Here is a 14,268-nt window from a genome sequence, read left to right on the forward strand (position 1 = left end):
GTATAACGGCCACACAGTGCTCCATACTGTATAATGGCCACACATGATGCTCCATACTGTATAATGGCCACACATGATGCTCAATACTGTATAATGGCCACACATGATGCTCAATACTGTATAACGGCCTCACTGTATAATGGCCACACTTGATGCTCCATACTGTATAATGACCCCACATGATGTTCAATACTGTATAATGGCCCCACATGATGCTCAATACTGTATAATGGCCACACATGATGCTCCATACTGTATAATGGCCACACATGATGCTCCATACTGTATAATGACCCCACATGATGCTCAATACTGTATAATGGCCACACATGATGCTCCATACTGTATAATGGCCACACATGATTCTCCATACTGTATAATGGCCACACATGATGCTCAATGCTGTATAATGGCCACACATGATGCTCCATACTGTATAATGACCCCACATGATGCTCAATACTGTATAATGCCCCCCTCCCATCTTGTATGCATGGCTCATCTCCCCCATCCTGTATGCATGGCTCATATCCCCCCTCCTGTATGCATGGCTCATATTCCCCCCTCCTGTATGCATGGCTCATCTCCCTCCCATCCCATATGCATGGCTCATATCCCCCCTCCTGTATGCATGGCTCATATCCCCCCTCCTGTATGCATGGCTCATCTCCCTCCCATCCCATATGCATGGCTCATATTCCCCCCCTCCTGTGTGCATGGATCATATTCCCCCTCTGTATGCATGGCTCATCTCATATGCATGGCTCATATTCCCCCCACCTGTATGCGTGGCTCATATTCCCCCCTCAAGGACAAGCTGCAGACGCTGAGACCAGGCATCGCTGGAGTAGGGTGAGTATGACGTCTTCAAAGAGGGTGGGTGGGAGGTGGGCGGGCGGGTGGCCGGGGGAGGGGGCTAGGGGGTGGTCGGTCGGGAGGTGACCCAGGACTTAATATAAATATAAAAAAAATCCAAACCTTGCTCAGGTGCCGCCCCCCGCATCGTCCCGCCCTAGGCACGTGCCCTCAAGTGCCTAGTGGCAAATACGGCCCTGCCAATGGGGCTCGCAATCTAGAATTCCTATCAGTATATCTTTGGAGTGTGGGAGGAAATTGGAGAACCCGGAGGAAACCCACGCGAACATGGGGAAAACATACAACTCCTTGCAGATGTTGACCTTGGTGGGATTTGAGCCCAGGACCCCATTGATGCAAGGCTGCAGCGCGAAACACTGAGCCACTGCATATTTTTATAACACAGTAGTGGTAAGACATGAATCTTGCAATTTAGAATGAGAAATAAAACTGAAAGAAATAGGACTGCTATGGTAGTAAAAAAGCAGTGTGCCAATCATACACAATTTTTACAAATTCCTATTTTTATTTTTCCATCCTGGCCCCTCATATGTATCCATCCTAGTCCTTTGTCCTACACCCATATATCCATCCTGCTGCTCCCGTTATATCCATCCTGGTCCTTTTTTCCTGCCCCATATATCCATCCTGCCACCCCTCTTATATCCAGCCTGGTCCTTTTTTGCTGCCCCCATATATCCATCCTGCTGCCCTCTTATATCCATCCTAGTCCTTTTTTCCTGCTTCCCATATATTCATCCTGCCGCCCACTTATATCCATCCTGGTCCAGTTTTTCTGCCCCCATACATCCATCCTGCCGCCCCCTTATATCCATCCTGGTCCTTTTTTCTTGCCCTCCATATATCCATCCTGCTGCCCCCGGTATATCCATCCTGGTCCTTTTTTCCTGCCCCCCCCCTCATATATCCATCCTGCCACCCCCCCTTATATCCATCCTTGTCCTTTTTTCCTGCCCCACATATATCCATCCTGCCGCTCGCCTTATATCTATCCTGTTCCTTTTTTCCTGCTCCCCATATATCCATCCTGCCGCCCCCTTATCCTGGCTTCATGGAGACAGAGAGACAGCCAGAAAGACAGAGACAGCCAGAGAGACAGCCAGCCAGAGAGACAGACAGAGATAGAGAGACAGTCAGCCAGAGAGACAGCCAGTGAGACAGCCAGCCAGAGAGACAGACAGAGATAGAGTGACAGCCAGAAAGCCAGCCAGCCAGAGAGACAGAGACATAAAGACAGCCAGCCAGAGAGACAGCCAGACAGCAAGAGAGACAGACAAACAGAGACAGACAGAGATAGAGAGACAGACAGAGAGACAGACAGACACAGAGACAGCCAGCTAGAGAGACAGACAGCCAGAGAGACAGCCAGCCAGAGAGACAGACAGAGATAGAGAGACAGCCAGAGAGACAGCCAGCTAGAAAGACAGACAGAGACAGAGAGACAGCCAGCCAGAGAGACAGCCAGACAGAGAGACAGACAGCAAGAGAGACAGACAAACAGAGAGACAGACAGAGACAGAGATAGAGAGACAGACAGAGAGCCAGAGACAGACAGAAAGACACAGACAGAGACAGAGAGACAGCCAGACAGACAGCCAGACAGACAGAGAGACAGACAGACAGAGATAGAGAGACAGCTAGAGAGACATACAGAGACAGCCAGCCAGAGAGATAGACAGAGAGATAGAGAGGCAGAGATAGACAGACAGAGAGACAGACAGAGATAGAGAGACAGACAGAGCTAGAGAGACAGATAGCCAGACAGACAGAGAGAGAGACAGCCAGAGAGACAGACAGCCAGACAGAGAGAGAAACAGAGACAAAAAAGATTCCTCTTACCTTCCTGCGCTCTCGGCGGTGGCGTCCTCCTCCTCCTCCTCTCTGCAGGTCGTCGCGCACATAGTAAAATGGCTGATGGGCACCCGTCACATGCGGCACATGACACTGACATCATACGCTGGTGACGACGGGCACATTTGACAGGATTGGCACGCACGCCGCAGCGGTTCAGGTAATGACCACTGTGTGCGCGCGCCCTGCACTTTCTCTGTCTGTGCCCACCCAGTTGTGAGTTTTGTCTGGTTGGTTCAATAAAATAGGGGGAAACCCACATCGGGTTTTTTCATTCATTTATTTCTGAATGATCGCAGCCAGCAGCTGTGGAATACCCTGATTATCCACATTTACTGTCACTGTTAGTGCTCAGTGCTCTTATTGTATACAATCAATGTGGACAAGGACCCCTAACCCACATGGGCTGCATCCAAATGTTCTTAAGGACCTCAGCTCAGTTAGTCTTGTGCCATTGACTCTATTACTCTGTCATAATTTTTAGACACTGTGAGATAGCTCTCACTGAAAGTGTTGGGGAACACTCACTTGGCAACGGGATTAAGGCACACAAGAACACTTTCCACTTAAACAGTCCATCCAGTTTATTTACACACAGCAAAACCACATAAAGTACAGTCCATTCTGGTACATCAACGAAACACGTTATGACCACCAGTCCGTTCCAATAGCAGAAACATCTGTCTCCCTTTCCTACAACCCCCTTGTCCAAGGTTAACTTCCAGGAGCTCTGCTCGACACGCTGACTTCTATTCTGTCCTGCCTTCCAGGGAAGCTGCCTTACTGGAACCACTGACCCGTACTATGATTTGATAGACAAGCTCAAAACCTGTCAGTTCAGAATGACGGTGGTTTTCCCCACCTCAGATAGCCGTCACGGACTTTACAGGCACATGACCTCCACCATGTGCTTTCCAGGAAGACCTGTCCTCTTCCAGGATCTTCCAACACAGAGACCATGTGACCAAATAACAGTCTCATTATATCCCATGAGGCACACCCAGTGATGGGAGGTAGGTGGTTAGCTGGACCCGCCCAACTCTCCAGCTAACCTACAAGCCCAGCCCCCATAAACTAAACAAAGCTCATGGAACTACAGGTCCCAGAGAAACATTCCAGGCTTACAATGCAGAGGACCTCCACCTTCTGCCACACAAATTGGCCATTCACAATAATGCTGGTCACTGTCTCACAACACTCTCTTTTTACTGCTACAGTGCCTGGCGATTGGTGCAAGGCTAATGTGGTATCAATTTTCAAATTGGGTTTTAGGTCTTTCATAGGTAATTATAGACCAATAAGCTTAAAGGAAACCTGTCATGTTGGATAATGTTATCAACCTGCACATATAGGGTTACTCTGCATGTAAGTAGTGTTAGAAAGGTGCCCGGCCGACCGTACTGATATTGTGGCTCTCAGGAGAAATTAGACTTTATTCATCTTGGGAATTGTCATCTGTCAGTCACCAGTCACAGTCGCAGTCACCACTCAGCGCACTGTGAGCAATGGCTATAAGCATACCCACGAGTTTGACTGACAGTTGGTTCTGCAATGCATCAGTGCAAACCTGCTGTCAGTCAAAGTGTTGGGGTGTGCTTACAGCTGCTGCTAGCTATACTGTGAGCAGTGACTGTAGCCAAGCCAGCAAGCAAGTATGACTCTCGGGAGGAATAAAGTTAATTTTCTCCTGGGAGTCACACTTTGAGTACAGTGGCTGGCCACCTTACTAGCTCTATGAACCAGTGGATTAACCATATACTGTATCAGCTGGTTAGTAGCATTACTTAAAGTGACAGGTTCCCTTTAATATCCACTGTGGGGAAAATGTTTGAGGGGTTTGTAATAGTCTATGTAGAGTAGATAGAGTGTAGTGGAAAATGATCTTATAAGTGATAGGCAGCCTGGTTTTACCGATGTTGTAAAAGATTAATAGATGAGTAGCTGTGGATATAGTATTTCTGGCCTTTGCAAAGGCATTTGACACTGTCCCACACAGATGCCTAATGGATAAATTAAGGTCTATAGGCTTAGAAGGTAAGGTTTGTAATTGGATCAAAAACTAGCCAGAGAGTTGTGGTGAATGACTTGCTACTCTGAATGGTCTCCGGTTATGAAGTGGGGAAAATAAGTATTTGATACACTGCCGATTTTGCAAGTTTTTCAACATACAAAAAATTGAGTGGTCTGTAATTTTTATAGTAGGTATATTTCAACTGTGAGAGACAGAATCTAAAAAAACAACAACACAGAATCACATCGTATGATTCTTAAATAATTAAATTGCATGAAATGAGTACTTGATCACCTACCAACCAGCAAGAATTCTGGCTCTCACAAACCTGTTAGTTTTTCTTTCAGAAGCCCTCCAACTCTGCACTAATTATCTGTATTAATTGCACCTGTTTGAACTCGTTACCTGTGTAAAAGACATCTGTCTACACACTCAATCAATCACATTTTACCTCCCCACCATGACCTAGACCACAGAACTGTCTAAGGATACCAGGGACAAAACTGGAGACCTGCACAAGGCTGGGATGGACTACAGGACAATAGGCAAGCAGCTTAGTGAGAAGGCCAAGGATATAGATGGAAAAAAGTAGGGGCCCTAGGACAGCGCCTTGAGGGACTCCAACAGATAGAGGGCTGGATGAGGAGGTAGTGTGGGAGTGGGAAACACTAAATGTGTGGTCGGAAAGGTATGAGGCAATCCAGGACAGGGCAAGGTCTTTGATGCCAAGGGAAGAAAGAATCTGTAGCAGTAGGCAGTGGTCGACTGTGTCGAAGGCAGAGGACAGGTCGAGAAGGAGGAGGATCGAGAACTGTCTGTTAGCTTTGGCTGTGAGTAAGTCATTATGCAAATTGCCTCTTCAGAGAAAAAGAGGACTTAAACTCTATAGCACAACCTGTTGAAAGAACCGATCCTACAAGTCACAATCAACCCTTTAACGAGTCGTGCAATATAACTTAGGATAAAAGCCAAATCAGTATCTTAATTCGCAGACACGGTGTTTCGGGCTGTTGGCCCTTGTCAGTGCAAAGCATGAGAACTAATTTGGCTAGATGAGAGGCTCTGGACTGGGGTCTAAGGGGCAACATTTCTCCTTATGGAAAGACATACCAGCTCTGGCTTGTCAAGGGACAAGAGGACTTAAACTCTATAGCGCCACCTGTTGGAGGTAGCGATCCTACAAGTAAGTCATTGGTAATTTTTGTCAGGGCAATTTCAGTGGAGTGGTGGGGGCGGAAGCCAGATTGGAGGTTGTCAAGAAGAGAGTTAGATGAGAGCTGGGAGGACAGTTGAGCATGGACATGCTGCTCAAGGCGTTTTAAAGCAAACGGGAGCAGTGATATGGGGTGATAGCTGATTATAGCCAGGGCCGTATTTGCCACTAGGCACTTGAGGGCACGTGCCTATGGTGGGACGATGCGGGGGGGGGGGGTGTCACCTGAGCAAGTTTTTTGTTCTGTTCTTTTTTTTTTTTAAATTTAAGTCCGGGGTCTCCTCCCCGCTTGCGCCCGCCAGCCTCCCACCTCACAACCCCCCCCGCTTGAGGACGTCATACTCACCTACTCCAGCGATGCCTGGTCTCAGCGCCTGCAGCTCGTCCTGTGTGACCGGTCACGTGGTACCGCTCATTAAGGTTATGAATATGGATGCATATTCATCACCTTAGTGAACAGGACCACGTGACCGCTCATGCAGGAAGAAGCTGCCGCGCCGGGACAGAGCTAGGTTTGGCGTATTGTGGAAAGGTGAGTATGACAGCCAGGGAGGATGGGGGGAGGATGAAGGAGGGCAGAGGGAGGATGGGGGAGCAAGCCTTGCGTGCAAGATGGGAGCAGGAGCCGGGGAAAGCTGAGCCATTCATACAAGGGCGGGGGTGGGAGAGCTGAGCCATTCATACAAGGGGGAGGAAACTGAGCCATTAATACAAGGGGGGATGAAAGCTGGGCCATTCATATAAGGGGGGGGGGACTGAGCCATTCATACAAGGGGAGGAAACTGAGCCATTCATACAAGGGGAGGAAGCTGAGCCATTCATACAAGGGGGAGGAAACTGAGCCATTCATACAAGGGGGAGGAAACTGAGCATTCATACAAGGGGGAGGAAACTGAGCCATTCATACAAGGGGGGGGGAAGCTGGGCCATTCATACAAGGGGAAAGCTGAACCATTCATACAAGGGGGAGGAAAGCTGAGCCATTCATACAAGGGGGGGGGGAGCTGGGCCATTCATACAAGAGGGGAAAGCTGAACCATTCATACAAGGGGAAGGAAAGCTGAGCCATTCATACAAGGGGGAAAGCTGAACCATTCATACAAGGGGGAGGAAAGCTGAACCATTCATACAAGGGGAAGGAAAGCTGAGCCATTCATACAAGGGGAAGGAAAGCTGAGCCATTCATACAAGGGGGGAAAGCTGAACCATTCATACAAGGGGGAGGAAAGCTGAGCCATTCATACAAGGGGGGAGCTGAGCCATTCATACAAAAGGGGGAAAGCTGAGCCATTCATGCAAGAGGGGAAAGCTAAACCATTCATACAAGGGGAAGGAAAGCTGAGCCATTCATACAAGGGGAAGGAAAGTTGAGCCATTCATACAAGGGGGGAAAGCTGAACCATTCATACAAGGGGGGGAAGCTGAGCCATTCATACAAGGGGGGAGCTGAGCCATTCATACAAGGGGGAGGAAAGCTGAGCCATTCATTCAAGGGGGAGAAAGCTGAGCCATTCATACAAGGGGGAAAAGCTGAGCCATTCATACAAAGCGGAGGAAAGCTGAGCCATTCATACAAGGGGGCAAAGGTGGGCCATTCATACCAGGGGGTGAAAGCTGAGCCATTCATACAAGGCGGAGGAAAGCTGAGCCATTCATACAAGGGGGACGAAAGCTAAACCATTCATACAAGGGTGGAGAGCTGAGCCATTCATACAAGATGGGAGTGGGGAAGCTGAGCCATTCATACAAGATGGGAGGGGGGAACAATTTGAGTGGGGATGAGGGGATTTATTATGTGTGGGGACAATTGGAGTGGGGATGGAGGGATTTATTGTGTGTGGGGATAATTTGAATCAGGATAGGGGGATTTATTATGTGTGAGGAGAATTGGAGTGGGGATGGGTGATTTAATGTGTGGGGGGATATTTGAGGACACAAAATGAAGAGCAAAGGGGCAGATGGGGAAATAGTATGGGGGAATGGGGGGCATGTATGAGGAAACAGTACTGGGGAATGGGGGGCATGTATGGGCAATGGGGGCATGTATGAGGAAACAGTACGGGGGATGGGTGCAGACAGTATGGGGAGCGAACGGGGGAATGTATGCGGGGACAGTATGAGTAGCGATGTGAAAAATGTATGTGAACAGAGTACGGGGAGTGAGGGTGATGGGATGTGTGCAGACACAGTATGGGGAGTCAGGTGCACAGGCAGTATAGAAAGCGAGGGGTAAATATAAGAGGAGACATTATGGTGAACAGGAGGGATGTGAGAGGAGACAGTATGAGGAGGGAGGGGAATAGTGTGATGAGACAGTATGGGAGGAGAAAAGTGAGTGGGCCCAGAATAGAAACTGAGTAGTGGGTTCGTAGCATGGGGGACAGTGTAAGGGCACAGCCAGGAGCGGACAGTATACCAAGGAAGGGGAGTGTGATGAGAGAGTACAGTATAAATACTGGGCCCTATAGGGGGGACACAGTGTGAGAGGACAGTGTGAAGAGGGAGGCCGGTATGGAAAGGAGAGGTCAGTGTGAAGGGCATGTACCATAAGAGGGACAGTGTGGGGGTCATGTTTTCCGCAGACAATATAGTGATGGGCAATTTTTCATTCAGGAGCATTATAATGACACTTGTATCTTTAAGGGCATCATGTGGAGATTTTCTGCAAAAGAGCGGAGAAGTTAGAGGTCTGCAGAGATGGCTGTGGATGAGAAAACTCATCATGGGGTGTGGACAAGATAAAGAAAAGAAGGAGAACGGCTCCAAAGGTGACATCATCTATCAGGCACCTGGATGTAAATGTTATTTGTGATACTAACTAACTCTCATGTTTTATTTATGTTAGGAGCATTAAAGGGGATGTCCAGGTTTGTAATGAGTCTGCAGTCATTCTATGTGACTGCAGACTTCTGACTTCTCACAGTGCGCACTGCACGCTGTCAGGATTCTCTCATGCCGGCGATTTACATACATGCGGTCACGTGCTGACTAGACATGTGTGGCCTCACTCTATGAAAATGAACTGAGCGAGGCCGGGAACGTCTAGTTGGAATGTGGTCAGAAGTATACAAATCACATGCTTGTGCTGACATGACTGTCCACCGGCAAGGGAGAATCCTAAAAGTGGTCAGTGCAAGCGTTGTGAGAATTCAGAAGCCTGTGATGTCAGCATTTAGCTCTGCAGGTTCCAGTAGTTGTCACATGGACACTTCACCCACATGCGACTTTCACACATATGGTCCTGTGACAACGAGCTTCTCTTCTGCTTCTCTCTGTTTTTCACTGAACACTGAGAGTATTAGGAAGAGAAGCTCGTCGGTACGTGACTAAGTGTGCAAATCGCATGTGTGCTGGGGGGTGCCAAAATGAATTATTTCCCGGGGTGCCAGAAAACCGACATACATCCCTGCCGGTATGCTACTGCGAGAGGTGATTACCGGGTCCGGTGGAGGGAGGTCTGTGCACAGGCAGTGAGGCAGGGACTGAAGGTGTGCACAGTGAAAGAATGGAGACCTAGAGACTGCCCGTCCCTGTCTACGCCGTAGCCTGGAGCCCTCATTATCAGAGGAATATGTCAGTTAATAAATTGTTTTTCTAAAGCTTTATAGTGTAGTTTTAGGTCAGAGAGGGATGGTTAGGGATGAGCTAGCAAGGTGCAGGGACAGGTAGTGATGTCTATTTGCGGACATGTGCGGCACTTGCGGTTTTGCACTTGCGGTGTGACAAAAAAACACTGCTAGCAGCGTTTTTTTCCATTGCTGCAAGTACCACATTTGCCGGATCGCGGCAAAACCGCAAGTGCCGCACATGTCCGCAAGTCCCATAGGGAATGAATGAGGCCGAACGCAGTGTTGCCGTAAGTGATCCGTTACGCGGCAGATGCGGAAAAATTGCCGGATCTGCTGCAAAAGGCGACTTTCACCTCAGCGATTATTGCCAAAGTCACTACCGATAGTGTCATACTCACCAAAGGGGGATGCAGCACTAAAAGTGCCTAGGGCAGCAGAAACTCTGAATACGGCCCTGGGGATGATGAAATCATTTTTCAAGATGATAATGCATCCTGCCATAGAGCAAAAACTATGAAAACATTCCTTGAAAAAAGTCACATAAGGTCAATGTCATGGCCTGCAAATAGTCCGGATCTCAATCCTATTGAAAATCTTTGGTGGAAGTTGAAGAATATGGTCCATGATAAGGTTCCAACCTGCAAAGCTGACCTGGCAACAGCAATAAGAGAAAGTTGGAGCCAGATTGATGAAGAGTATTGTTTGACACTCATTAAGTCCATGCCTCAGAGACTGCAAGCTGTTATAAAAGCTATAGGTGGTGCAACAAAATACTAGTGATGTTTTGGATAGTTTTTTGGTTTGTTTGTTATTCATGATTCTATAATTTTTTTCCTCAGAATTGAGTGATTCCATAATTTTTCCCCTATGCTTGGTTAAAAAAGTAACCATTACTGACTACCACATTTTTTGTTCTTGATTTCTTTTAGTGTTTCTTAACACCAGAAAGTTGCCATTTGAAATGACTTTAGTTTTGTGCCATGTCTGTGATCTGCTCTTTTTCTACAAAATTAAACAACTGAATGAACATCCTCCAATGCCGGTGATTCCATAATTTTTGCCAGGGGTTGCACTCAGGTCGGCTTATACTCGAGTATATACGGTACCTATCTGGTATTGCCGCGGGGTCTCTTCGGGTTGGAGGCCAGGACATGAATCCTCCATCGGAAATGGCACATGTGTATAGCGCACTTCAGGTGCCATTTTGTAAGTTACGCATCCGGGGATGAAGATTGTGGCCCAGGAGGGTTGTGGCGCCGGAATCGGCTCCTGTGCAGTCCACGCTTTCCGGCGCCATTTTTATATACTGAATCTATATATAAAATACATCAGCGGAGCAATCCAGCCACTTTCTACTGAATATATATATAGAAAATATGTCAGTGTAGCAAGCCAGTGACTTTTTACTGCACATGACAGAATGGAGGCGCAGGATGGATGCAGCACATGGCAGAATGGGGGTGCAGGATGGGAGTAGCACAATACACAATTGGGGTGCAGGATGGAAATCAGCACATTACAGAATGGGGCGCAGGATGACAGCACCACATGACAGAATGGGGGCACAGGATGGGAGCAGCACATGACAGAATGGACGTGCAGGATGGGAACAGCACATGACAAGATGGGGACGCAGGATGAGAGCACCACATGACAGGATGGGGGCACAGAATTTGAGTAGCACATACCAGGATGGGGGCAGCACATAACAGCATGGGGGTGCAGGATGGGAGCACCACATGACAGGATGGGGTGCAGGATGGGAGCACCACATGACAGGATGGGGGCAAAGAATTTGAGTAGCACATACCAGGATGGGGGCAGCACATAACAGCATGGGGGTGCAGGATGGGAGCGCCAGTGCGCCAGTCTGTGGGTCTCTCTCAGGCGGAGCACCGCCATTCCTGCTGCTTCTCTTCAGACCGAATATAGGCCACAGCCTTCCAGAGCAAACCGAGTTTGCCTAGGAGCCCTCGCACCAGCATATTGTACCGCCCTACAACATTACTCCAGTAAAGTGGCTTTGCGCCTCCTACCTCTTTTTATCCTGCAACACCAGATAAAATGGAATTGTTCTGAGGAAGGTCCATTAGGACCGAAAACGTTTAACAGCATCTGTTGAATCTGTGTCTGGACGTACAATAAAAAAAAACAAATTTTCACTTCATAACTTATTTGAGTGCCAAGTCTTTGTTATATACTAAGATGGGAGTGCAGGATAGGAGAAGCACATGACAGGATGGGGACGCAGGATGAGAGCACCACATGACAGGATGGGGGCACAGAATTTGAGTAGCACATACCAGGATGGGGGCAGCACATAACAGCATGGGGGTGCAGGATGGGAGCGCCACATGACAGGATGGGGTGCAGGATGGGAGCACCACATGACAGGATTGGGGAGCAGGATGGGAGCACATAACAGGATTGGGGCGCAGGATGGGAGCACATGACAGGATTGGGGCGCAGGAAGAAAGTAGCACATGACAAGATGGAGGTGCACAAAACAGGATGAGGGCGCAGGATGGGGGCTGAACATGACAGGAGTGGGCGCAAGATGGTAGCAGCACATGACAAGTATATACGGTACCTATCCGGTATTGCCACGGGGTCTCTTCGGGCCATAGGCCGGTACATGAATCCTCCGTCGGAAATGGCGCATGTGTATAGCGCACTTCAGGTGCCATTTTGTAAGTTACGCATCCGGGGATGAGGATTGTGGCCCAGGAGGGTTGTGGTGCCGGAATCGGCGCCTGTACAGTCCGTGCCCTCCAGCGCCATTTTTATATGCTGAATCTATATATAAAATACATCAGCAGAGCAATCCAGCCACTTTCTACTGAATGTATACAGAAAATACGTCAGCGCAGCAAGCCAGTGACTTTTTACTGTACATGACACAATGGGGCGCAGAATGGGAGCAGCACATGACAGAATGGGGGTGCAGAATGATTGCAGCACATGACAGAATGGGGGTGCAGAATGGGAGCAGCACATTACAGAATGGGGGCGCAGGATGAGAGCACCCCATGACAAGATGGGGATGCAGGATGACAGCACCACATGACAGGATGGGGTGCAGAATTGGAGTAGCACATACCAGGAAGGGGGCAGCACATACCAGAATGGGGGCGCAGGATGGGAGCAGCACATGACAGGATTGAGGCGCAGGATGGGAGCACATGACAGGATTGGGGCACAGGATGGGAGCACATGACAGGATTGGGGTGCAAGATGGGAACACATGACCGGATGAGGACACAGGAAGAGAGTAGCACATGACAAGATGGAGGCACACAAAACAGGATGAGGGCACAGGATGGGAGCTGCTCATGACAGGAAGGGGGCGCAGGATGGGAGCAGCATATAACAGGATGGGGCGCAAGATCGAAGCAGCACATGACAAGATTAGGGCGCAGGATGGAAGCAGCACATATCAGGATGGAAACCATATACCAATATAAATGCTCGCCACCCAGGCGTAGAACGGGTTCAATAGCTAGTACCTATATAATAGTAATTGCCACAAAATCACTACCTCAACCCATCTGCTAAATTAACGGTGTTGGCCGCATTACCTTTAACTTATTCCTTAGCCAGGAATAGACAGTGCAATTCAGGCTACAGGAGGCCAGCGGTGCTACATTTTGAGTGAAACTCAATAGTAAGAATTATTTTTAGCCACAATTTCATGCATTTAATTAAGAAAGAAAAGTCCTCAAAGATGGACAAGCCCTTTCAAAACTGAATTTTTTTTTTACTTTCTGCAAAATTTATGAAACCTGGGCCCCATTTTGATTAATTTGGTGTAAAAATTGTCAGCAAATACCACTAGACAAAAAAAAAAGTTACTTAAAAAAAAATAAATGCTGAATCAATCCCTGAATGTATGTGCCAGAAGGGTGAATAGACCTTTAAGGCTCACATACACAATAGATTAATGTTGGTCAAGTCCACCAATATTGACAAGTTGGCCCGAGAGTCTAATGTATGTGCTGGCCCTTGACTTTCTCTCAACATAATTTCTAATTTTAGACTGCCAATCTTTTTGATCTCTTAGGCTTCTTTCACACTTGCGTTGTGTGACGTACGTCGCATCCGTCGTTTTGGGAAAAAAACGGATCCTGCAAATGTGCCCGCAGGATGCGTTTTTTCCCATAGACTTGTATTGCCGACTGGATGCGTTGTGTTTTGGCGGACCATAGGCACGAAAAAACTTTCAAGGGAAAGTTTTTTCGTACGACGCGTCCGCCATTTTCTACCGCGCATGCGTGGCCGGAACTCCGCCCCCTCCTTCCCTGACTTTAGAATGGGCAGCGGATGCGTTGAAAAACTGCATCTGCTGCCCACGTCGTGCCACATTTTCACAACGTGCGTCGGTACGTTGTGCCGACGCTTAGCGATGGACCCGTACCGACGCTAGTGTGAAAGAAGCCTAACAGATAATAATAATTAATAATAATAATTTAATTTATATAGCGCCAACATATTCCGCTGCGCTTTACAAATTATAGAGGGGATTTGTACAGACAATAGACATTACAGCATAACAAAATTCACAGTTCAAAATAGATACCAAGTGGAGCGAGGGCCCTGCTCGAAGCTTACAATCTATAGGAAAAAGGGAGACACGAGAGGTGGATGGTAACAATTGTTTTCGTTGTTCGGACCAGCCATAGTGTAAGGATCGGGTGTTCATGTAACGCTGCATGAACCAGTTAACTGCCTAAGTATGTAACAGTACAGAC

At 48.0% G+C, this 14,268-nt stretch overlaps 1 protein-coding gene across 4 annotated transcripts in view; it reads left to right on the top strand.

Annotated features, from left to right (window-relative positions):
- EGF (epidermal growth factor) overlaps positions 1-14,268 on the top strand; it is a 236,617-nt gene that overhangs the window by 1,560 nt on the left and 220,789 nt on the right. The window lies entirely within an intron of this gene.

Source organism: Ranitomeya variabilis, chromosome 1 (genome assembly GCF_051348905.1).
Source record: "Ranitomeya variabilis isolate aRanVar5 chromosome 1, aRanVar5.hap1, whole genome shotgun sequence".
In the NCBI taxonomy this organism is placed as follows: domain Eukaryota; kingdom Metazoa; phylum Chordata; class Amphibia; order Anura; family Dendrobatidae; genus Ranitomeya; species Ranitomeya variabilis.